Source organism: Phoenix dactylifera, chromosome 6, assembly GCF_009389715.1.
Source record: "Phoenix dactylifera cultivar Barhee BC4 chromosome 6, palm_55x_up_171113_PBpolish2nd_filt_p, whole genome shotgun sequence".
In the NCBI taxonomy this organism is placed as follows: domain Eukaryota; kingdom Viridiplantae; phylum Streptophyta; class Magnoliopsida; order Arecales; family Arecaceae; genus Phoenix; species Phoenix dactylifera.
The window spans coordinates 7,963,765-7,988,903 of NC_052397.1; the positions used below are offsets into that span (position 1 = coordinate 7,963,765).

At 41.4% G+C, this 25,139-nt stretch overlaps 1 pseudogene; it reads right to left on the reverse strand.

Annotated features, from left to right (window-relative positions):
• Positions 1-17,711: 17,711 nt before the first annotated feature.
• LOC120111174 lies at positions 17,712-24,398 on the reverse strand (annotated as a pseudogene).
• Between the last annotated feature and the right edge of the window lie 741 nt (positions 24,399-25,139).

The following is a 25,139-nucleotide window of genomic DNA, read 5'->3' on the forward strand; positions in this document are numbered from 1 at the left end:
GGCGCGACCCCCGGCCCGCGATCTCGGGACGGGGGCGTGACACTAGATGTGGAAAGCAACTATCAAAGTGAACAGTTATAATATTTGTGGGTAGTTATTATGTATTAGTATAAATAAGTAAAATTATACTCTATAAGGAGTTTTTTGATAATCAATGCAATCAATTATCATTATCTTTATCTTTACTTTAATTAAATTCCTAAGAGTAGGTATAACTTAACTTTCTGTCACAACCCATCACTACAATCTTACCTAGCCCATCATTACATCCCTAGTGTTGTCCAGTGCTACACGATTCTACCTACGCCCCTTTTATCTTCTTCGAACGATAGTATAATGATAGCAAAAGTCTTTAAAGGTCAAGGCATTTAAACTCACACCACCTTTTATCCTCTATTCAACCCACATAATTCTGGCTAGCACAACGTCGGTGGCATTGTCCACGCATGCATCTAAGCCTTGCTTAATCAAGATTAGTAGGTCACCCTCTACCTTAATCAACCGAGCTTCTCGAGGATCCTAGATTTCTTGGCTCATTTGGAACAAGACAAAAAAGGCAGCAAGAATAGCCTACTCAACCCAACTTAATATTCAATCATGCTCGTATCACAAATATGACTTAAGTTTATTTAATTTAATTAATTGAGGCTCAATAGGAACAAGTTGGTTTAGGTTAATTATGATATGTTGACATTCTTTGGATAAATGTCGGGATCGAGGGAAACCTAAGTCAAAATTGGTTTAGATTTTCAAGCCTTCAACCTATTCATATATTCTGCAAATACAACAAGAAGCTTCCAGTCTAGGAGGATTCACAAAGGACCTCACTCTCCAAATTCTCATTCAACATCAATATTAAACTACACATGATCAGAAAATCTTAAGCTGCAAGTTTGCAATATTTAGTGGGCCTATATGCATACTTCCAACTGACTGGTTCGGAGACCCCAAAGGCCTGATGACCTGCCACTTCTTTTCCACTCACTGATATATCTTTCAAGTTCTCTTTGGTGAACTTTACCTTCAAAGATTCTGTTGGCAACGAGGTTCTCGATCTTGGTGGTTCCTCAAACACTCTAATCCCTAGGATCCCAACTTCACATTGAGGATCATCTGGGTTTTGACCTACTTCTCCATTTCTCCACAGCTCACAATGAAGAGAACCTGCCTTTTTCTATTGGATTTTGGCAAAAGAATGCATCTTTTTTGCGGTGAGACACATCTACTGATCAAAGACGAACAAGGTTGTGGATTGGGATTGAGTAGCCTCCTTCATGGCTGACCACTCCAGCAGGATACTCTGAATTTTGTGACGCTTGCTTCGAGGGCTCTTCAGGACCTGCAGCTTTCTGACTCTCTTGAATATATTCACATTAGAATGGTGCAAAATGCCTGTCTTAGCAAAAAAAAAAAAAAGGATAAAGATAAATAGATAGGAGGATTGTAGCTCAACTCTCATCCTCACTAGACCTACTCTAATAGTGGGGCGACTTATCCGGCTTGCCTGAGCTTGGACCATTTTGGACGGATCTAGGCTTGGTTCTTAAACCTGAAGAGCCGGGCCACCTATTAAACCGGTTGGCCTCAGGTTTACATCAACCTAGCCCGAAATATATATAATATATAATATATAATATAATATAATATGTATTATATAAAATATCATCTTCTTCTTCAATCCTCATCTTTCATTGCGGCTCGTCTCCTCCCTCCACCCCACCTACTCTTCCTCTCATCTCCTTCAGAATCCCTCCCCCACCTCTCCCCCTCCTCGCCCCCACCCCCTCTCCAAACTCTACCCCCACGGTTCCGGAAACTTGCACCCCCCCACGGTGATGGAGTCAACAGCCTAACTCACCCTTCACAAGGCTATAAATTCCTTTCGTAACTGGGAACTACTATTTCCCCCTAGGCTATCTACTTGTTTCTCTCTCCTTTGGAATGCCACTAATCAATACCCAAGATTAGAAGCTAATGCTTCTTATAATCTCTCTCCTCTCCTAGCACTTAGGAGGCATTTGGTATGGGGTGATCGTCCCAAGATCAAAGGTGATGTGGGTGGAGGTGATGAGATCACTGAGTTTGGTTGCACCATGGTGATCCTACATGGCGGTGATCCTAAATCACCTCCCTCCTCAAATCACCGCCCAACTCGGTGACAAGATATCCGTCCTTGAGGTCGAGAATCCAAGATCATCCCAGGGCAGTGATCCTGGGTTGAAAGTTAAAGACAAAAGTACTCCTCAATTTAGCAGAAAAATTGATATATCAATATACCATCAATATATTATGTCAATATTATATATATATATATATATAAAATATTATGTTGATCTTGTATATTATATTAATGATATATATTATATTATAATATATTACTAATTATATTATTATCATATTATTATTGAAGGATAATTTTAAATTATAGTAGAAATATATTATTATATTTTATATTTATATAATGAAAATATTTAATATATTACTCTTATTTACCTTATTTTTCTAATCAAAATAATTATTAGTATTAAAAAATCTATTATAAGTATAAATAAAAATATTAATTCTATAATGAAAAATAACATATTTTTATAAAATTAATAATTTATAGGAGTAATAAATATATTTTTATAGAATATATTAATAATTAATATATTGATAAATATATTAATATTTTATTATAATATATTTTATATGATTAATAAATATATGATAAGGGCTACTAAAAATAGAATGTGTGACAAAATTATGGAGCTATTATAGGAATTAGCATATTAACTTAAATTTTTGATTCATGAGAATTAAAAACATAAAAAATCCATCTAAGATATATCTGGGGTATTTGTGGTATTATGTGGTCAGTGATCTTGGATCTCCGTACCATACCAAACAAGTTACTCATGGATACCTGAAGATTTTTAATCACCGGACCGTAACCTACCAAACACATTAATCTTAGATCACTGGGGATCAAATCACCCTAACATTTGGATCACCGGGGATCTTATATCACCGTGATGATCTTGTTGGGGTTACCAAATGCCCCCTTAGGGGCCTTGGCTATTCCTCTTTCTCCAAAAAAAAAAGAAACAAAAAATATGAACAATTTGCTATACTGTTATTTTACCTAAATAATAATTTCAGTCATCACTAATGCGCAGATATACTAGCTTCATTAGATCCAAAAGATAAGACATATATCTTGTGGCTTTGATCATATGCTTCTATTATTTCCCAATTTAAGGAAGGTAGGGGTTAAAAAAATGAATTAGTTTTATAGTGGGGCAGCCAATAGTACTTGTTTTTTTTTACAAAAGAACTAGGAGGGGCTATTCCTTATCCCCTACCCTGTATCCACCATGCCTCCCATTTAGGGCTAGCTTACTCCATATACAGGGTTGCAGTAGTGCCCCCTTCGGAGGAAGAAATTTCTATTATTAACCTTGAAATTTTAGGATTATTTTTCTGTGTTGGTTTTAGTTTAGCATTGTTCCCTTCATACGAAGGCGGTCATGAGTCTAATCCACCTGCTAAGACATACACATGCACGCGCACGTGCGCATGCACATGCGTACAATGGACTGTAATTTCATGCAGACCACTAGCCACAATCTCTCGTCCATAGATCATCCATGAAAGTGACAATTTTGACCTGCTGATGTACCAACTTAAACATCGGTACCTTGGGGCAGCTGGATTAGGTCAAATATTGACAACCCAATATAACAATTGGATAAACTGAAATTGCATGCACATGGCCTGTTAGGTCATTGTCACAAGCATCCATGGCAAAATTATAAGAATATATATTCACATATTTTTGATGTTGTTGCACATTAGTTGCGAAACCTAGGCATGGTTAAATGTTTAGCAGAAGTTTTAACAATTTCAAAAAAAAAGCATGTCTAAATCAAAGATCCATGTTGTTAATATTGATCTATGCCTCTAAAGAAGTTCATAAAATTTTGATTAATTAATAGTCTAACAGTAATGGTTCCCATCTCAATTTCTTTCAAGCGCCTACCTCTGAAAAAAAAATCTTTGTAAATTGTCCATAACCATAAAAGTCTAGAAGGTTAGTTTTACCAAATCGCATGAGAAATGAAATGAAATGCCCAAAACACTAGCCAGACAGTTCATGATCAATTAGTTCTTAGAAAGGCTCTCTCTACTTTTATCCAAGGAACCTTTTTATTCTAGCTAAAAATTTTCCAGCCGGTTCTATGATTTTTATTTAAGCTTGTCTTTCTTATGTGACTTTTGCTTTTGTTCTGTATATGTCCCTCCACCCTCTTGCCGGTTTAAGCCTTAGCTCCTCCTCTTGTGCACTCTTTCTTTTCATTTTTATTTTTTTGATAAAATGGATAAATCATACAAATCTAGTATGAGTACATCCAAAAAAATCAGAAAATAAAACATTGTGGAAGAGAAGAGGAATAGTATCGTAGCTAGCCTACAAAATACCATTGGAATGCTATGCCACATAGGATGTGAGCCGATCTGCTATCCTGTACTCTTCCATTTTCTTAATGAAGTATGTGAAACTTGCCTGCTTTTTCTCTAAAAAAAAATAGAAAGAAAACATCATAGATGTTCAACATGTATAGCAACCAGCTGGTTGGATGTGTTATCTGCGGATCAGTGGATTCTGTAGGTTAGCAGACGTTAATGGACCATATTTACATCATAAAAAGCCAAGTCCATTATTGCTTACAGGTGAAAAGCACAAAGCCGTGTTCCCAAAATTGGCACCACATACCAAGTCATACAATCTAATCATCACCCGTGTTCCCAAAATTGGCATCACATACCAAGTCATGCAATTTAATCATCACCCTCTCATAAAAACTAAGTTGGACTCAGTTTCTCATGTTCTGATAGCTTTACAAGAGTTCAAACACCGTATATGTTCTTTTATTAGGAGACATGCAATTCTATCTTTTTAGAAAGGATACAACTCTCGCACTGTTTTTTTAACGTTATGGAATTTTCCAAACACTACAGCAAATCTGAGTTTTCCCAACTCTATTTTTCCGACGCTAGGAAGAAGCGTCGGAAAAGTTTGGCTCAACGCCAACCTTTACCGACACTTTCCCCTAGCGTCGGCAAAGCTTCAGAAACGACGACACTTAAAAACGTTGTTAAAAAACATAAAACCCTCCGAACCGCTCGCCCGGCCACCTCTCCTCATTCTCTCTCGGTTGATGCCCTAACTGCCGACATAAAACTCTTACCTCCATCTCGATCCTTGATCAGCGATCGAAGATTCTGCTTCCCTGCCGCCGTCGACCTCGTCTTCGTCTAAGGTAAGCCTCCTCCTCCTCTTTGTTCTCTTCTTGTTTTTAACGCTCGCCCGGCCCCCTCTCCTCCTCGCTCCTCTCCAGTGCCGAGCGACTGCATGTCTGCAACCTCCTCTCCTCCTCTCTCCTCTGCGGAGCCAACCGGAAGAGCTCAGAGGTATTATGTTCTTCCCCTAAGGGTAGTTTCCTAAGAACTTAAAAGCTTTTAAAAACTTCATATCATTAGGGCTCTTTTGTTGGGAGAAAAGGGGATATGCCCAAAATCAAGGAGAGCTCGTAATCCCTAGCAACTTCGATAACCTGTTGGGGAGGACAATCCTAATGCGGAACCGCAGGATCTTACACCCTGCACGAGACGAAAAACAATATGAAACAAATCGCTATGGAAGACAGTTAACACGACACACCAGAATTTACCGAGGTTCGGCAAAACTTGCCTACTTCCTCAAAACCGCTCGATTCTATTGCAGTAGAACAATTACAACGGAGAAACACAATCCCGAGTCAATCACAAACTGATTGCTCGAACAAAGGAGAAACATCCTTCTTCCTTTTACAAGAGAAAAAAAAAACTCTTCCCCTCAATCTCTCACGTTCTTAGGTCTTTCTCTCTATCTCGTTGTAACCCTAGCCGTCACAAGCTCCTCCTTATTTCCAGAGTTTTTTGGCCACGAATTTATATCCTTGAGATTTCCCAAAAAATACTCTTTACGCCCGTTTTAGCAATTTCGTCCGAGCTGGAGTCGACTCCGGCAAAGCACGAGTCGACTTCCGCACAATGCGAGTCGACTCCAGATTGCGCGAATTGACTCTCTCAGGCGAGACAGAAACATCCGAAATCTGGACAAAGCTTGAGTCGTCTCCGGCAAAGCACAAGTCGACTCCGGCACCGTGCGAGTCAACTCCGGCACTGCATGCTGAGGTCGACTCTACTGCTGCTGAAAATCTGTAGAAGCTTTCTATCCAAGATTTCGATCCGGAATACATCCATGTGTAATCTGAAATACCTTGGGTCTCCATACACTCCAACATCTTTATCAACATAACTTCCCAGCAAGCTTTATCCTTTTAAAATTATTATTATTATTAGGAATTATATACAACTTGTGATGACAGTATGACACCATAAGGTGAATGCATTATGGGAAACTTTCAGCTAGATATTTTTCTTCTCCTCTAAATTTTAGCAGAACATATGCGTCGGCATATCTAGTGCTTTAATATTGAGACATCTTTCCATTGGCAAGATATCCTTCACTCCCTGGAAACCCCAACAACAGACAGTTCCATATGATGCTTATGTATTTATTCGTCGAACGTAACTCTGAGGAGCAGCATGTCCTACATTAATTTGGTAGATAGTTACTCCATATATTGTTGTCTATGGACTTCCAAGGACCAGTCCACCGTTTGGCGAAGCAGCTTGGAAGGATGGGTAGCTGCAGCCAGCCAGCAAGTTAAGACTGGAACCATAATTTGCCCAGTATTTCCAAGAACGACCAAAACCTCGGAAAACCAGTGAGGATAAATAGCCATGGTATTTTGATCTTCTAGCCATATGTGCACCTTTCGTCCAAAGCTCCTTCAACTCGAACATCACCTGGGAAGAACATTATAACACCATTATTGCCAAATGGAGGATCCTACTTAGTACCACTCAAAATACTTTTTGTTTTTAGTAAATCAGATTTATTATACCAATCTAGTGTAAGAATATTTGCAGAAATCAGAAAATAAAATATCTAAAAATTCAGAAGGAACATAATAGGATCCATTTAGGAGAATCAGATTTCTTCGGGTATCCGACCTGTTCCAATTCCTAACAAGTTCCATTTAGTATAGAATCATATAGGGTTTTGGGAAGGATGTGGCTTTGGAATTTAAAATTAAACCTGTTAGGATTTAGAATAGATTTGGCATTTGACCCTCTCAAGTACCCATTACATGAACTCGATTATATATTATGTATATTTTTTATAAAATTTTATAAAACTATGTATATACAATAGCGGGGTGAGGGGATTATGGACTGAATGTTGGTATTATTAATTATTGTTGTTTGTACAAGTTTGAATTGCAAGTTTGATCTATTATCAATTTTTGCTTGATATTAGTTATATTCAGCTTATTATACAGAGGTCTTTCCCTTTGTTTCACCACCCCACTCCTTTTTTTTTTGTAATTTTGGGTTAGGTACTTGACCTGAATAACTTGATTTGAATAAAAATTTATCGGGTGGGTTTAGGTACCTGATAGATTTACCATTTTTGTTGGGATAGGTTTGAAATTTTTAGGCATATTTTTAATCGGATTTGGAATGGGTTTAGATAGTAAAATTTTAAATGGGTTCGGATATAGATAGGGCAAATTTTGTGACTATCCTACCTATTGCCATGCCTACTTGGCCCTCTCCCATCAAACTCCTTAGGGGAAAGGATGTCGACTCTTCTATCACTCCTTTCTAATTTTTATGATTCAAGCAATACTTGAATATTTCGATAGTAGACCCTAATAAACAGATATTATGGTTCTTTTCTTTTGAAATTTTTTTGAAGTGGAATACTACTGTTGTGGCAATTAATAATCGATATGATGTGATGCATAAGGATTCATTCAGCCTATAGCCCATACGCCAATCCCAACACACCCGGGTCTCCTCCAAAAAATCCTAGCCTAGCCTCCTTGCATAAGCGTAGAGTAGGACAAGCAAAACAGAAGCATCTGAACTCTAAGATCGACACTTTCCAGCTTGGCTCGATAACCTCAGCTTTTGAACCATGATGAACAGAGATCCTCCACAGGGGAAGCAGCTTGGCCTCCCACCATCTCAAAGATGTGTTCAACTCCGCCAAGTGCTAGTTGTTACAATACGCCTCAAGGCTATTGCACTATGTCAGTAATATGTTGCAGCATGACCTTGAGTTTATTAGGTTGCAGTCCTAAAAGATTTGGGGCTCTGGCTATAAATAAGTACCCAAATACTCTCAGCAAGAGTGAAGTAAATTATTTGAACCTAAGAAAGACCCTATTCCTATGTTCTTCTTTTGGTCTCTTTCTTTCTTCCTTTATTTCAAAAAAATCTTTACTAACTTGAGCATCAGAGGGCCCGGCCAAAGCCAATCCAGCGAGCCATCACCTCTTGGTTGTCTGGTAGGTCCACGGGGGCGATCTACATTAGTGTTTCAGGATCTAGTGGCAATATATTGATACTACTTGTGGGAATAGAGGGAGAAGAGCCATGAAGTGTAGAAGGAACAATCACCTAGGAGTCAAATCCAATGGCTTATAGGATAGCCTTCCAGGGTCTCCGTTGTTGGAACCGGGCATGTTGGCTCAACAAGTGTAAGCTCTCACAGTAATGGTGAAGGACCTGCAACGGCAAGTCCTTCCCCTTTGGTAGATCTGCCAGATCGCCAAGGCAATCCTATCTAGAGGTGCAGCCATCTTCACCCTTAGGGTTATGAGAGAAGCCAAAAGTAGAGCTGCTATTAGTCCCCTTCTGAAGCCAACTCCAATCCTGGTGATTTCTCAGCATCGACTAGGAAAGGTCTTTAGGTGGGAGATGGATCTCAATTGTAGGATCAAGGAGACGAGCAACTAGATCACAGTCCCGCAGCAACAGAAAATCAAAGTCTGCGATGAGTTCGAGATGAGGAGTGAGCTTCCTTTCACCAAAGAAATCATGGAAGAACCCTTGCCAGAAGAGTTCATGGTATCTTAATTTGAGCTCTACGATGGCACCCATGATCCAGTTGATCATCTCAAGAGATTTAAAGCTCTCATATTGTTGCAAGGAGCATTGGAGGCCATAATGTGATGTGCCTTTCCAGCCACTCTAAGGAAGGTGGCACAGCTTTGGTACTTGAGTCGCTGACCAAACTCTATTTACTCTTTCGACCAGCTTGGTCGCTAGTTTTCCAATCACTTTGTCAATAGCAGAAAGCAAAGAAAAGTTTTGACCAACTTATTTCTTATTAAGCAGGGAGAAAAATAAATCCCTCAGAAGCTACATGGCCGATTCAGCACCAAAGAGCTAGTGGTGCACGAGCTAGATCACCCCATTACGGTAGCCAAGATGATGAACGGGCTAAGAAACTTGTGATGTAGCTTTTCTCTAGAGAAGATATCTCTGAAGGATTTGGCCAGCTCCTAGCTCAGGTAGATAAGTATATCAATGCCGAGGAGGTCATCTCTATTTGAAAAGAGGCAGCAAGAGCAATAAGTTGTAGGTGTAATGACTACGAGAAAGAGTATCCAAGAAGGAGGCACGACCGAGAAGAGTGGAGTGTTGCACAACCTCAGAGCCCACCTTTGAGGTCTGAGCGGTATACCCCTCTTAGCATGCCAAATGCCTACTTTCTAATGGAGATTCAGGATCAAGACTACCTACTCAAAAGCTACAAAACTCTATGAAGAAGGACATGGGCAAGTATTGTCAACTCCACAAAGACCACAATCATCACATCAAGGAATCCTTTCAACTGAAGGACACGATCAAAGTACTCATCCAGCGAAGGTACCTCGGCCGGTACGTGAGCTAGGATTTCTTAGATTGGAAATCTATAGAAACCAACAACCTTGAAAGATTTCCAATCTAAGAAATCCTAGCTCGAGGAGGCACATGTGGCTTGATCACCCAAAGTGTATGCCAACTCAAGGCTTGCTAGCCCTTGAAGTGAGAGTAGGCATGTTAGCTCTTATACATATCCTCGTGTATCCTTAAGGTCCGTTGGCCTTCGAGGTACGAGCAGGCCCGTTGGCCCTTATACTTACCCTCGTGTATTCTCAAGGCCCCTTGGCCTCTCGAGGTGCGAGCAAGCCTACTAGCCCTTATACTAGTCCTCATATATTCTCAAAGTCTGTTGGCTCTTGAGTTGCGGGTAGGCCCGCTGGCCCTTATACTCGCCCTTATGTTGTCTCAAGGCATGTAGGCCCCGAGGTTCGAGTAGGCATATTGGCCCTTATACTCATCCTCATATATCCTTAAGGGCCATTGGCCTACGAGGTGCAAGAAGGCTCGCTGGCCATTATAGTCGCCCTCATATATTCTCAAGGCCCATTAGACCTTGAGGTTCGAGTAGTTCTCCTGGCCTTTCTACTTATCCTTGTATATCCTCAAATCTTGTTGGCCTTCGAGGTACAAACAAGCATGCAGATCTTTTTACTCGTCCTCATGTTTTCTTAAGATTTGTAGGCCCAGGTCCCAGTAGGCCCACTGGCTCTTATACTCGACCTCGGCCAAGTGTTCTTTCTTCATCAAGGCCCACAAAGGATAATGTTCTACTCCAACAAGATGATTTGAAAATTATCTGTCTAGAGTGCAATGGTTTTCTTATTGATCCCAGACACTTCATGGATATTCGACACTCTTTGCTTGGAAATTATTCTGGCTGTCCCTCCTAGCTTATCTTATTGTGATCTTGTGTTGTCATGATCTTATTCTCATTTTGGCTAGTCCTCCCAAAAATTATGATATCACGACTTTATTTCACAACATTCAATCAATCTCGAGTACTTAGGCCTGTTCGGCTATAATATATCTTAGCTTCCCAATTTTATTCAGTCAATCTCAAAAACTTATATTCCTAGCCTAATTTAGTCTATCTTGATGACTTTAGGCAGTCAGCTCAAACAATAAGCAATGAAAATTGTATGTATAAATTAAAAGTTTTCTATTTTATTAAAATAACGTATGATTACAACAACTCAAACACCAAATTAGACAACTACAAAAGATAGGCACCCCAGGCTAGTTGAGCTCCCGTCGATGACTCTAGAAAGGTCACCCAGCTCACGAGGCCACCCTTCACCTCGTTCTGTGTCCTGCAATAACGCAAAGAAGCAAAAGAGGATGGCCCGTAGAATAAGCCTATTTCTTGAGGCTCAACAACTCTCCATCTTCTCTATCATTGCTCTGCACCTCGACTTTGGCATCGCTATCCATAGTAAGGTTGAGGCTACTAAAGTCGGCCTAGGAGAATAGCTTTGACACTTGGCTTTGACATTCATTGAAGACCTCCATGAAAAACTTGACTGCAGTTAGAGCAAGCCATGTGTTGTAGATCCTGATGCTTAAACTTCTTTATCTCCCAGAAAGCTTCCTTCTCAGCTAGGGCAACCCAAAATCAGGCAACCTTCAGGCTTCAGCTCCTCCTCCGCCACAGCCACTCGGAGCATCACCGCTTGGGTCTAATCCTTCTCAACTACCGGCCGAGTTTTGAGGGACCCAACTTTGGCCTCCGCCTCAACAGTCTTCAACCTTCTCTCTAGCCTCCCATAAATCAAGCCAAGGCGTCTCTACTTGATTCTGAAGATGTCATTCTCAGGGAGAGTTTATCCCAAAAAAAAAAGGGGCAAAGGGGTTAAGAGGAACGCCAACCTCCCAAAAGAAAAGAAGGAAGAAAATGGCGAAATCGCCACCCAAGTCTGCTTCTATAACAACTTGAAGAGTGGGCACTATAGAAGCTTTCCTTAGGGCAATAGAAAGAGTATCTGGAACTTCCTCAGATATGATGAGTTTACAAAAGCATTTTCTCCTTTTTGTAAGGCTTTGAATGGCTTGGATCAATTCAATCGATCATCGTTTCTCTCAAATCGATAGATGTGTGTCGTATTTCTATTGCTCCAAATGGTCAAAACAACGCCTCGAGAGGCAGAGCATCCAGACTCGTCCCACAAGGGAGCACCACTCAAGAGTTACTAATCTCCTTAAAGCATCACATATTCTGACAAAATGGTTACTTTCTTCATCCAAATCGAGAGAGACACTTTGGACTCGGAGGTGGGGGAACCAAAGTAGGGGCAATTAATAACTAGCATGATGTGGTGTATAAGGACTCGTCTAACTCACAACCCATGCGGCGGTCCCAGCATATCCAGGTCTCCTTCAAGGCATCCTAGCCTGGCCTTCTTCCATAGGCATGGACAGCAAGCTAAGTAGAACAAAAGGGACCAACCTCTAAGACTGCCACTTCCCAACTTGGCTTGGCAACCTCAGCCATTGAGGCATATTGAACAGAGCACCTCCATAGGGGAAGCAGTTTAGCCTTCCACTGCTTCAAAGGCACGCCTAACTCCGCCACGAACAATGTTATTACAACACGTCTCTAAGGCTGATATGCCATGTCAGCAGTTTGTTGCAGCATAATCATAAGTTTATTAAGATGCTAGAAGATTCGGAACTCCAGTTATAAATAGGTCCATAAGGGCGATCAATGTCAGCATTCCGGGATCCGGTGGCAACAACTACAATTCAATGGATCCTCGAGAAAACGATTCAATGGATATTGCATGAAGACATCATACCGAAAAGCATGAAATCCAATTAGTTGTGCCAAATGGTTGAGGTGATGCGATACAGGGATAGTCGGCGAGTGCGATTTGAGGAGCAAATTCAAATATATGGCAACTTTATCCAAATTTGTGCGCCCACTTTGCGAAGAAAAACACATCCCATTGTCCAATCCATTGTATGTGGCTAGCTAGCTATCTCGAATGCATAAAAGGGTGGAAATGTGCGCCAATTTGAGCTGTCAGCTGATATCACCCAACAGCTTTATGTCATGTGGTCCAATTTCCTACTCGGACTGGTTGCTTATATGGCCGGTTGAATGGACCACGGACCCTTGCCAAATCTGGCGTCAAATCTTTATCAGAGACTGGGTCAGAACGATGGAAGTATTCAATAAAGATAAATGCTCTTATACGGCTCATTCTCCTATTCCTCTTCCTCGAATAGAGGCTGATCATGTCTCCACGCCAAAGGTGATCTCACAAAAATAAAGAGAGAAGACCTTTTCCTATTTCAAGATTGGAACTACCAACACTAGAAACTACTGAGAGAAGATTTTGACACCATATAAATGAGCTGAATCTTACTGTTCCTAGATATGAAAGCTTCATGTTTTGGAATCATGTCTTTTAAGAGATTAACTTTTGCTTTACCTCGAGTGCAAAAAAGGCAAATAAAGAAGAAATAGCCAAGTGTTTGGCCGGTGCACAAGTGGATGGTTTCTTTCTTCTTGCGGTTCCTGAGCTATAGAATCTCGTTAGTGTAAATAATGCTGCTGGTGGATGCCACCCATCTGAGCTCCTCCAATCTTGTCTTAATGTTCACTGGAGATGTGGGAAGAATGTATGATTTGACTTCATTTCTTAAGGAGGACTTGGATATATATCATTGTATCCAGCCAGGCAATAGGAAAAATGGATGAGATGAGAAAGGCTTGTTTGCATAAGAATGCAGCATAAGAAATCAACTTGTACCTTATAAACACCTGCCAAGGCCCATACCAAACCCAAAGACAATAATGGTGGAAAAGGTGAAACTTAAAGTTGTTTCTTTTAGGCTCTGACTTCTCTGAATATCAGAAAAAAAATCTGAAAAGAGACTTTTGCTTCTATCAGCCAATTTTCTTCAGTTATGTGGAGAACTTCCATCCAGCTAGGCTTATTCCAGTGGTTTTATTTCAACTAATTCAGAATTTATTGTCATCAACTTTTGCCCCTTTTGAGTGGCTAGTTTCACATTTAATTTAATATATAGAAAGGCCGAAAGTTCTAGTTTAGTTTAGCATTTTCTGATGTATATTAATTAACATTGATCTAGCTAGATATCAATGTCTTCAACAGACTGCTTGACTCTTCATAGAGCAAAAAGATGTTCCAGGCGTACTATGCCAAGTGAGTGTCATATTAAACTAGTATTTCCAGGAGCACAAAGAGGCTTCTTCAGCGGCAAAGTAATTTTTGTCAAAGAAACTTGTCATGCAAGGGAAAAAAGAAAGAGCAAGGATTCTTGGATTTGTGTTATTCTTAGATTATTCGATTCATTTTTGGTAGAATGGGGCAGCTGCCTTTCAGAAGGAATATCTTGAAATACACATATGCTTATTAGAGGATAGATAGGGTTGCAGGAATTACTTTTGCTCATTATTCCTTTCTTTTGGCAATTCTTCTTTTTGATGGATGGATTTCTTGTCAAGATGACATTTAGTTATAACTTCTTCCACAGAAAAGACATTCAGTTGTAACCTAAGGTTGCAACATTACTCCTACATTGATAAGATGGCTTCTGTGTTCCATAAAAACATCATAACTTGCATTGTGAAACAAAAAGACAAGCATGACATTAAAGTTTTATTATTCAGCAAGAGCCAGTCAAGAATTTAATCCTATATTTTTAAGTGGAACTACGAGTTCATTAGCCATCACATTTGCATCAAGTTCTAGTTTCACTGATGCAAATTAATGAAGGTAATCAAGTAACGAAATCTAAGCTACTATTCAGCCAACAAAAACCAACAAACAATTGTTTTTCTCTTATTGGTGCAGACCTCCTAGTTTATAGAAATCAAACATGAATGGACCATCTCATGGACTTACAAGTTATGGGCGCTAGTGTGGCATACTTAAAGCTTTAGATGCTTTTCTCATAAGTTTGAAGTTTATGATAATTTGGGTGTAAACATAGGAACTGATGTGCCTCGGAACCGACGACAACTCATACGGTTGGCCAATCAAAGCCCCCCCATAGCAAATCTAGAAATGCGAGGATGGCTTTAAATTTTAAAAGTCCGGCGACACCTCGATGTAATCTTGAGCGGTTTCTAAAATAGCGCCAGAAAAATGTGCGGGGTGCAATCTACGTATGAAATGCCAACGCCTGGTTCTTCGAACATGCAGGGGCCTATCAACCTAGCCGACCCTTGTACTCAAAATTCTGGGCAACAGGCACTCGTCTTTGCCTATATAATTCACTCTCAGAGAACCTTCCAAGTAAGTATTTTTAGTACCCAGACGAACTCCTGAGAACTTGTTTTGTTTTATGAGTATCGTCCTGATTTAGGCATCGGTGGATTCCCCACTGGACACATCCCGGCAATAGAAGGACTTTTTTTATTTTTGTTGTTTTAGGTCGGAGCTCGATCCTGAGTCAGAGCCTCGGACGTAACATCCCATTCTAAATCGCAGCCTTGCATGACCCAAGCAACTCTCCACTGAGTCCTCCGGCGTCTCTCCTACTTAGCACCTGGGTCAGGCCGGACTTCAGCAGCAACAAGAACTATAAGGAATGGCCTTAGGTTCTCGAAGGAAGCATAATTTCATGATAAAATTTTTGAGAATAATTCTAAGGTTTCCATGGATTTCTGTTTTAAAAAAAAATCTGATCCTTGGGCCTGGATTTATTGATCTTTCTGTGAAAGATTGTGTTATCTGGTTTGCAAATCGATTTGGTAATGATGCTGTATCTAGTTTTGAAGAAAAATATTTGATGTGAAAAGATGAAAATCAATGTTTTACAATGAAGTTTTATAGCAAAGTTTCGTGCCAAAAAGAGAGTGATGAAGGTATTCATTTTTTTCACAGGTTCGGTTAGAACAATATCAGTATCTAAATGGCTGCGCTGTTTTTTTCAGTTTTTTTTCAGTTTTCTTATGACCTTCCTTATTTTTGCAAATTCTTAATCTACTCAGCGGTTGAAGGGGAAGCATCTCCTTTGGGGCTTGTTTTATGCTAGATCCTTGATTGTTTGCTTTACTTCCTAGTTCCTTCTCTGTTATCAATAAAAAGGTAGGGGGTCTAAGACTAATCCCTGAACTCCAGGCCACTAGGCTGTCTTACATAGGAGAGAGTAGCAGCAGCAACCAAATCTTATGTGGTGATAACTGCTCAAATAAAAGGCTGCCAACTCCATTCCAAAGACCTCCCTGAGGCAAGGATTTCTTCCATGACATTCTACTGGAAATAGTTAAGCACCTGACCACACTATAAGCAACAATAGTCCATCCGACTGTCATTTCATCACCATAAGATCTTTTGGAACGTGCCATTGAATCAAAAATCCGGTATTTGATAAGAGATTGAGTATCATTCGGAATAGATATATGTGTTTGTGGTTTATCAGGATCAATTTGTAAGATTTTAAACCTCATGTACATCCTAAATTAAACATACTATGGGTTGAGAAAGAACAATATATTATTTGAACCCCAAAAAACCAAAGAAAATCTATACATATAGTAAGAGGAATAATAGCCCAATAGCTTGAGAAGGTTGCACTCTACTACCATTGCACTGTTTTGCATTAACTCTTCATGCATAATGGACTGCATACCTTACAATCGGACACATTCTTCTTGAAATCCAAACATGAAAGCATGTATCACCATAAAATACATTATTCTATCACTATAAAATTAGTCCTTGGGCAAGTCCCAAGAAGATTTTTTGAACAAAAAAAAACCTGGACCAAAGAAGGGCAGCATTCAATTATTCTCTGGTCCTTGGACCTAACTTCGCATCCCATAATTTCCATACCCCCTGATGTCGGGGCAAAAGAGGATCCAAACCCGGATCCCAAGCCTCCACATCCAAGAGATCAAGTAAAAAATAAAAAAAACAAAAAGAAAAAGAAAAAGGCAAACTCCAGAAACTACAAAAGAGAAATGTGACACAAAATAATTTCAGATGAAATAGAAGCCAAAGAAAAAGCCAGTCATGCTACTGCCACGCTTGCACGATGGGCAGAGCTCCGACCAAAGGAAGCACCCTCCGAAGCCATAACTCCACTGCACCACCCACTCCCATTCTCTCATTAAAGGCAGAAGGTAGGAGGAGAGAGAGAGAATGCCATTTCACTTCAAAGCTTTTACTTTCCTCAGAGGATACGATCAGATGGCCAAGTACACTCCATCCATGAGGAAAGTAGGTTTGTATTGTCTTGCTCTTACCTCCGCTTTGGCGTTGCTTTTAAGGCAGCAAACAAAGACCAAGGCAGCAGTACTTGACAACCCTCCACCATCCTCCCACCCTGTTTCTCTTCTTAAATCGCCATCATATACAAAACCACAAATCCCTCCTCAAATCAAAAGTGAGCTTCTTTGCCTCTTTCCACCACTGCCAAGTGCCAAAGAAAAAATGAGCCATGCGTACGACTGTCACAGAGGAGATAGAGCGATGGAGACCGGAGAAAAAGAGAGCTGAGGGAGCAAGCAAGAGCCCGCGTGGGCATCTCCCCTGCTGTACTTCTCTGCCAACCCAACTGAAACCCCAAACCCTAGCCGTTCATCCTCCGACGCCCCCACTCCATTCTTTTCCACCACCCTCTCTTTTTCTCTCTCTTTCTTAACTCCTCGTTTGGGTCGACTCCAAAAGCACAGAAGAGCGACCGGAAGACCACATTGTCTCCAAAAATACGAACAGAATCCATGCAACAAACCAACAACATTAGAGGGGAGGATTTAAAGCTGAAGTCCTCTTGCTTCAAGTTTAACACAATGCCTACAGTGTAACTATAAGAAAACCAAACCGGCAAGCTAGGCAATTACATAACGATATACTTAAAAGAGTTTAATAATCTAAAAACAAAGAACAGAAATTTTACATCAAAGAGAAGAGATGATAACAAGAGAGCTACTAGAATTAGTAAGGCGGTGGGCGCGCGGTCGGAGCCCAAATGACCTCCGAAGGAAGGTGGCAGCTGTAAATAGACATGCCGCACGACTCGGCCGCCGGCACCACGGCGTGGGCCGCCGCCTGCGGCGGAGCGTGGGGGCGCCGCTGTTCGTGTTGCTCCTGATGCACGTGCCGCTCGTGCTCCTCCACTTCGCGGCCGCTGCGGCCGCCGTTTCCTCCGGAGACGGAGACGGAGATCGATACGTCGTCCTCCACGGCAGCCGGTGGAAGGTCGGGTTGGAGAACGCCGCCGCCACCACCACCCACCGTCCCCACCGCCAACAGCGGCCCTGCCACTGTCCCCCCGACGATCTGCCCCTGCGGCCCCGCCAAAGGAAATCGACAGGCTCGCAGCGGCGGAGGCCGGGGACAGCGCCGCCATCGCGCGGCGGGAGGAAGGTGGGCGGAGATGGACAGGATCTCGAACGGGCCGTGGAACCCGATGGTCGCCCCCGCAGGCGGCACCGCCCCGTGTGGCGGCGGCGCGGGGACGGAGGGCTGGCGGAGAAGCGACGTTGGCGACGGCGCCGTGCCGGAGAAGACCGCAAATCCCGAGGTTCCGCAAGCGTGCGAACCGGGCGAGCGAGTCCACCACGTCGTGCCCGCCGGGGATCTCCGGAGCACGTGGGGACGCATCGCGGCCGACGGCTCCGCCTCCCGGGTAATGATCACCGGGGGCTTGGGCTTGTTCTTGGACCCGGGCGGGCGGCCGCGCGGCCGCTTCACCACCTCGATGCTGGCCCCATCTCCGCCACCGCTGCCGGCGACCACCAGAGCCTTGTCACGGTTCTCATCTTCTTCCTCTTGGACTCCCCGCTGCTCTTTGCTGTTGACTTCATCGGAAACGCATTCTCTCTTCCGCTGCTGCAGCGGATTCTGACTCTTCTGGTGGAAACTCGCAATTATACCTTTCTTATCTTCAAAACATATCTTTTCATCCTGACCCTTCAGAATTCACAAATTTAAGAACAAATAAGAATGATCTTGGATTTGCTAATCGGATCTGGGGGTGCAGAATTGTCTGGGTCTTCTATATAAATAATATATATAGTAAACAAGAGAGGAGAAAGAAGGCTTGTTTCTAGTTGAACTTTGATGAACGGGGTGAGGGTGGGTCCAGATATATTTTGACCATCAAGCGGAGAGAGGAGAGGAGATCGTGAGATTGGGGGGTTGGACAAGATTGGGGGTGGAAGGAAGGAACGAAGAAGCGAGACAGGGGGAGGGGTTGGTAGAAGGTAATCTCCTTTTCTTTCTTTTTGTCGCAGCTTCACCGCCTTTCTTTAGTTGACGACTTGGAAGTGGGGGGTGGGGAGAGGGGGATGGTTGTCTGAGCCCGACCGGGGGGAGGGGGAAAGCGACCGTGGATGGGCACTCTTTCCCTGTGTCCTTTTTGCGGCCCCGCCGCTGTCTTTCAAGGCTCTCTCGTAAGCTGGCTGGCAATCGGTGCGGGGCACGCATGACAGCCAGCCACCGCGCCCGCATCCTTTGACGTCAAGAAAACGGATGGATAACCTCAATTAAATCATGATTTAAATTGTAATCGAATTTAGAGGTTATTAAAGTTTAACTTATTTGTGATTTTCATGATGAATGAATCTATTAGAGATAAACCTGTTTGGTTCATCGGAAAAAAAAAATATGGTCAACAGAAAAGTAAAGAGATATTTCTTGTTAGAGTTTTTAAGAAGAGAGATTAAAAAGTTATATTTTCATGGGAATATAATTCCAACGTTTTATGGAAAAGTTTTTTTCATGAGAAAATGTGGAAAAGTTACTTTTCCGTGAATCGAAAATCGAAACATTTTTATTTTTTCTGAAAAGGTCCTTCAGCTATCCTTATTTGATCCAAAGCATTAAAGATCTAATTTTTATTAAGGGTATAATAAGAATTACACATAACTTTTTCAGAAAAATAGATAGTCAACCAAACATAAGCACTCTGGAAATCCGTCATTTTTCCATGGTCAACAAATATCCTCTTTTTTAGAAATTATATTTCTATGAGGAAAAATGTTTCCCGCGAACCAAACGAGCCCCTTATGAATAAGGTCAGTAAAATTTTTATATATTTATTATTCCGCCGTGCATAATTTGCCCAACATTGTGGTTCAGAGCCTACCTCTGGCTCATGTTGTTTGACATGCTAAAGAATCTATGTTATTTAAACATATGCAAGTAGTTTTGGCTAACCGATGTGGGACTAAACTCTGTTGCAGTCGGCCGCCGGCTCATACTGTTTGGTATAAGGAAAACTGAGTATGTTATTAAGCATGCGTAAATTTTTTTGTTTGGGCAATGTGGGACTAAACCCACTCCTTCTCAAAGCCCTTTACCTTGTTGAGAATAGAAGAGAGGAGAGGAGGCAGTGGCCGCCGCTATGGCCCACCCCCCCGATGAGTCGGCAATGGCTGCAACCCATCGTTCCGCCATGGCCGACAAGGGCCGGGGGAAAAGGGGAGAGAAGGCCAAGTTGCCGCCGGAGGCGCCGTGGCCTCCTCTCCCAATGGCCGAAATGGCTACTGGCCAGGCGCGTTCATGGGTCTCCGAAATGGAAACTACTGATATTTTATCTTTGTGAGATCGTCCATTTTGTACCAAAGGTGTATTTCGAGTATACCGAATCAGTATAGCTGTGGAAGTTGCACAGCGAAAGGCAGTATGACACGATCAGCGCGCTCAGCACTGAATTAATAGCATCACTTCTACCACTTGCATAGCATATCGGTAGTAGCTACAAGACGGGGCGCGCCACCATGCTACAACAAAACAAAAAAAAGGAAAGCTCTTCTTCCCGATGGCCATGAAGAAGAACCGCCGCTGCCGGGGGTTCTCCCCTCGATCGCCGGGAAGACGGCGATTGACAAAGAGGGGAGAAGGCGATGGGCCGCCGTCCAAAGGATTCCGGCGGCCGCCACCACCATTTAGGCAAGAAGGGGCCGCCGATTTCGACCCTTCTTCTTCTTTGATCATTTGGGGTAGAAGATGAAGGAGAATTGGGTTCAGGTTTCAGGCTTGGAATCTAACTAGAAACCCGAATCCGTTTGGCTAATTAAAAACAAAAAAGGGATTTAAGAGATTTCGAGTTTCTGAGTTTCCGTCCTGAAACCCGAATCTGTTAGCTTAAACTGTCCTTTTTGCACTTAACACCCTAATAGTATGTTATTCAAAAAAGGGGCTTCAGAAATTTATATGTGGTCCCCAAAGAAAAGTTGATTACACAAAGGTCCTTAAATATATTTAACTGAGCCCTGACACTATATTATTTTACAAAAGGGTCCTCTGAAACTTACATAAGATCCCTAGAACAAAGTTTTATAACATAAAGGTTCTCAAATATGTTTATTTGGTTCATGTACTCAAGTTTCATTATAGAACAGTATACTGATAATTTTATATTGATCCCTGTAATGAATTTATTGCATAACTAATTAATTTAGATGAGTTTTGATTATTTAAATTGTTCATATTTGCATGTTTTAAAGATGAACGATCTCATTACATTATTGTTTCATTGGAAAAAATAGAAAGTTATTGTTTGGGATAATTTAAATAAATTATAATAATTCATATAAAGTATTTGTCCCATTAAAGCTTTATTTTGGTACCATTTTTAAAGAGAACGTTATGATAATTTAGGAGTAGCCACAACATCTTAAATTATTATGACGTGTAATTTTGGGTCACATTCAAAGTCATGAGACAAAATTAAGGAACTAAATGGTATCTAATATTGCAATTAAGTTAATAAAATAATTATTATGCCCACAGAAAAATTATTATTTTATTATCTTAATTGGAATAAGATAGTGGATTTATCACTAAAATGAGAATTTTCTATGTCCACAGATAATAAAAAAAAATTATTTTAGTATGTGATATTTACTAGTCTTATTAATAAAGTTTAAGTAAATTCAATGCATGTTGCAACCTTTGCCCACAGGGAGGTTTGAATTACTTTAATTTTAAAATGTTTCATAGCATAATATGTTTTTAATTTTTGCAATTATTCCTACTACATTTTTTAGTACTGAATCATCTCGAGTTCCATTATTAAGTGGCGATAATTATTCTGACCGGAAAGATAAGATTTTGTTGACTTTATGTTGCATGGATCTTGATTTGGCACTTCGTGTGGATGAACCACCCGTCCCCACGGAATCAAGTTCGCCAACTAATAAAGCTTCTTATGAGCGGTGGGAGCGATCTAATTGCTTAAGTTTGATGGTAATTAAGTCTCATATCAGTAAGGGAATCAAAGGTTCAATCCCTGATTGCCATAAAGCAAAAGATTTCATGAAGGCCATAGAAGAACAGTTTATCTACTCTGATAAGGCATTGGCCAACACCCTGATGAAAAGGCTTTCAAACGTGAGGCATAATAGTTCTAAAGGCGTGCGTGAGCACATTATGAAATGCTGGACATTGCTTCTCAATACAGATATTTAGAGATAGAGATTTAGAGCTATTTTTGGTACATTTCATTTTGAACTCTCTTCCTAAGGAATATGGTCCTTTAAAAATTTCTATAACAGACATAAGAAAAAATGGTAGATTAATGAACTTTTGACCATGTGTGTTCAAGAGGAAGAGAGATTAAAGCATGAGACTCTTGAAGTTGCTAATTTAGCATTTCAAGGAAAAGAAAAACTCATAAAGAAAAAGATGTCTCTAAAGGGAAGAATGCCAAAGTGTCTTGCAAGCATGAAGGCAATAAGGTTGTATGCTTCTTTTGCAAGAAAAAGGGACATGTGAAAAAGAATTGTGCCAAGTACAGGAAGTGGGGTCGAGAAGAAAGGTAATCTACTATCTCTTATGTATTATGAGTCTAATTTTGTTAATGTTCCTAATAATACATGGTGGATTGATTCTGGTACTACAATTCATATTGCCAATATCATGCAGGGCTTCCTCTTCCTAAGAAAACCAGCGACAAGTGAACGATGCATCTATTCGGAAAATAGAATGAGTTCATCAGTCGAAGGAGTTGGAAAATTTAGATTAATTAGTTTTGCATTCTGGTTATGTTTTGGATCTAAAAAAACTTTTTATATTCCATTTTTTTCCAAAAATTTAATTTCTGTTTCAAGACTGTTGCCATTTGGTTATGAATTCAATTTCAGTTTCAAAGCAATTTCTAAAGTCAATTAAGTAGTTCAATATAATCATGTCATCCATCTCAATTTATCTAGGCTCACATAATTCTAGTATGTGATGGTCATGTGTAGTTTTTACGACTAAAATACCTTTATTTTTGCAGCACTTCCCAATGGTGCTACTGATTGGTGCCAATTAGAAGAAAGTTCGGGCTTCGGTACAGGTATCTTTTCTTCATGGAAGTAAGCCATTCAACCCCGGTCTCCAATTACTCTGGAACCTAGTTCTCCAATTTTGGTCATTGTTGTGATTTTCCTATTACCCTTTTTGTTATAAGGTCTTGATTCATCCAATTCTATAAATATAAGTCCCCGCCACTCTGATTTGGAAATAAAGCCTTCTCATTGACACTCTATTTACATTAGGAACAAAAGGTGGAGGCCTCAAAACAAAACCCTCGGTGGATGCCTCCACCCAGGGCCTCAATGGCATAGCACCTTCGCACCAGCCACATGAAGATAAGTGGAGCTTTGGACGAGCTCTCCACCCTCACCATATGCTAGCTTCATGGAAGCTAGCAAAGATGCTTGGAAGGATCAAGTCGCGAGCCTCATGCACTCTAAAAGGTATCACAGCGGTGGCCATTGCTATCAAAGGAAAAGGGGAGGGGTGGAGCATTCTTATTCTTCTTCTTTGCTAAGACAGGCATGGATATACCCAATAAAATCAAAAGATAAAATATCTCAGAGTACCAGAGGCAATTCTCCATCACCAGCCCATAAGGTACTATCAGAGTGACTGGCTACATAAGTAGCTATCCAATCTGCAGCCCTTATTAACTTTGCGAAATATGTACTTGGCTTGAAAGGCTCTCGGAGCATTTCATCACTGCACAAAAGAGGGAGCACACTATCACCGTCCAAAAAGGTAGCATGTTCATGGAGGATGTGATGGCGTTTGAGCCTGCAACAAATGTAGGTGCCACCGAGGTTACAAGGGATACCGTCGTACGTAGATGACGGCAGACGGGGGCCAGAATTAGAGGATGTGGTGGGAGTCAAACGACAGCTGGTTGACCACCGGAACAATGTACGTAGTCTTTAAGCTAGGCCTCCTAGAGCGGCGGATCTATGCACCTGCTCCGATGAAATACCCAAGAATGATCAGGACCATTGAATTTGTTGATTTCTGCAAATACATCAACAAGCTCACTCTCAAGGGAGCGGTAGACGAATAAAGGATGGAGGAAGACCACAATGAGGGGTGACAAAGGCGATGCTAGTGAGATGAGGGGGAAGACATCGTCGAAGAGGGAGAGGAGGACCAAGCAGCAATGTCGTTGATGACAATGATGGAGAGCACCATGAGGCCGGCATCGATGGTGAGGAACTTGAGCTTGGCGAGTGAGATGGTGGTGCCCACGAAGAAACCTCCTCTATAGTAGGTGCCCTTTGACGATGGTGGTGTAATGGATGAGGGAGGTGCTGACGAGTGACGCCTAGGATGAAGGGAGGGAGACGTAGCAATGGCGATGGTAGTGATGCACATCTTGATATGGTGGAAGGCATTGAGGTCAAGTTCTAGGCCAACAGGAAGAGTAAGAAGAGGAGGTTGATGTTGGTCATAGTGTCCATTAGGGGGAAGCTGTGCTTAGGGAACATCATGTTAGAAACTTCTAGCTACAACCCAACATAGATGGGCCCTACAAGATCACGCCCCATACTCCTCATCACATTGATAACAAGCAAAATGAAGCCAACCTCCTCCTCGTTGAGCATGAGGATGCTCAGGTTAGTAAGAGCCTTAAGGGCATGGCGAAGTTGACCCTTGCCAAGAGTCTTATGGGAGGATCAAGGGTGGAGATGAGAGAGATTGCATGGGTAACGACTTGAATGGGAGAGGACAGAAAAGAAAGGTCGGGGATGAGATGAAAAAGGGAGGAAAGTTGTCACGCCCCGGATCCGGCTCCGTGACACGGCCGTGCTATTGCCGACTACCGCCCACAATAGCACGCAGCCTCGTACATGGTCAACAGGTAGTCAAAAGCAGTGTAACTTGTATATATCAAAAGAAGGTATTACAACCCACTGGTTCATATAAAGTACCGAGCTTCTACATAGTTTATATACACAAAAGTTTATTTATATCATCCCCAAAAATAAAGAAGCCCTGTTGCAAAAGAAAAATGCTTCTGGCAGCTGTCACTGGTGGTGATCTAAAAAAAAACGTAAATGAACAGGCGTGAGCTACACGGCTCAGTAAGTAATCCTGCATAATCTTGTCGAATCG